Raw genomic sequence first — 1818 nt, forward strand, 5'->3', positions numbered from 1 at the left:
TAATTTCTTGAGGATCCACAATAGTTTGGCCATTGGATATAATGGATATTGGCCAAATTTTGATGTGAAACGTGGCTGAAAGGATTAAAAAAGTGTATTTACACATTTAAAGATCTACAAGTTCAATTTTGTGAAGTTGCTGCAAGTTAAAAATGACAGGTTTAATTAAATCAATCTTTAAATCAAAGTTTTAGCAGCTTCAGTGGAACAGGTGTCATGTGCTGTTTACTGCCCTCTGCTGGCTGCTCACTCCTCAGTCATTTTAATATTTTCTATACGTGTTTAATGAAACAGAAGCGGCAGATCTGTGAACTTCATCCTCCTCTAAATCCCCTTAACGACGATCGAGTTCAGTCGGACTGACTGTTCACTGAAGCCGCTCACACCCGGAAAGAACAAGCTCAGTTCAGTTGACATTTTTAAGTTGCAACAACTTCACATAATTACGGAAATACAGCCACATTTCAAGTTTATTTTTACGTTCTCTTTTCAAGGCAATTGGTTTCAGAAATAATTTACATAAAATCAATTTGTCCGATTTTACAGAACTTGTTTGAGGATGACGTGACTTTATTATGGTCTCATGGGCTGAATCTACGTTTACAACCAAATATCACAAAAACACAAAAAAAACTTCACATTAGTCGAGAAAGATTTCATTACACAAAACAAAATGTGTCCTTGCATCCTTAAAGAAACGTCACCACAACTCTCGACTACCGATTTGAAGTAGTCTCAGCCCCAAACAGCTCTCAAGTAGTAAAAGAAGCCCCCCCGCCCACAGGTGATGTAAAAGGCCCTCCCCCTGCTCTACCTTCACTCACGTAGTAAAAGAAGCCCCGCCCCCTGCGCTATGTGGCTCGCAGGTAGTTGAAGAGGGCGCTGAGCCCGCCCTCCAGCACCTCCTTCACAGGCTTCAGCAGCGGGTTGTGGACGATGTGGAGTCCTTTATCCAGAGGATGGCAGGCCAACTTCTCCAGACGGGACAACCGGTGCATCTCCTGAACACACCATCTTCATCATCATCATCATCATCATCATTATCGTCACCATCATCATTATCATCATCACCACCACCATCACCATTATTATCATTATCACTATCATTATCATCATCATCATCATCACCATCATCATCGTCATCATCATTATTATCATCACCATTATTATCATCATCATCATCATCATCATGATCATTATCATTACAACCATTATCACCACCATCACCATCATCACAGTCATCATCATCATTATCATCACCATCACCATCATTACAGTCACTGTCATCATTATCATCACCTTCACCATCACCATCACCATCACATCATCATCATTATCATCATCTTCACATCATCATCATCATCATCATCATCATTATCATTATCAAATTATCACCATCATCATCACTATCGTCATTATCACCATCATCACCATCATTACATCATCACCATCATCATTATCATCATCATCATCACCATCATCAGATGTATACTTCATGTGTGTCTGTCCTTACCTGTGGTACGTCCTTAATGTCATTGAAGTCCAGATTCAGCAGCTCCAACCTGCAGGAGAGAGAGTCACATCAGTTCACTGTTGTTCACAGCTCGTCACATGTTGCTGCTCTGTCAGCAGACTGCTGCGTCTACATGTTACGTCTGGGTATCCTTCTGCGTCTGCTGTTGACATTCCAGGATGCTGCGACTGAGTGTTACCTGTGTGAGGTGGTGTTACCTGAGTGTTTCCTGTGTGAGGTGGTGTTACCTGAGTGTTTCCTGTGTGAGGTGGGGTTACCTGGTGTTACCTGTTAGAGGTGGGGTT

At 41.7% G+C, this 1818-nt stretch overlaps 1 long non-coding RNA gene across 1 annotated transcript; it reads right to left on the minus strand.

Moving 5' to 3' along the window:
• Positions 1-552: 552 nt before the first annotated feature.
• LOC121963231 lies at positions 553-1565 on the minus strand. The gene is made up of 2 exons (XR_006107214.1): positions 1514-1565; positions 553-1001 (listed from the first exon to the last, which is right to left on the minus strand). It is a non-coding gene; the product is annotated as an uncharacterized LOC121963231 (long non-coding RNA).
• Positions 1566-1818: the final 253 nt, after the last annotated feature.

The sequence above is a fragment of the Plectropomus leopardus genome, unplaced genomic scaffold (assembly GCF_008729295.1).
Source record: "Plectropomus leopardus isolate mb unplaced genomic scaffold, YSFRI_Pleo_2.0 unplaced_scaffold10527, whole genome shotgun sequence".
In the NCBI taxonomy this organism is placed as follows: Eukaryota; Metazoa; Chordata; class Actinopteri; order Perciformes; family Serranidae; genus Plectropomus; species Plectropomus leopardus.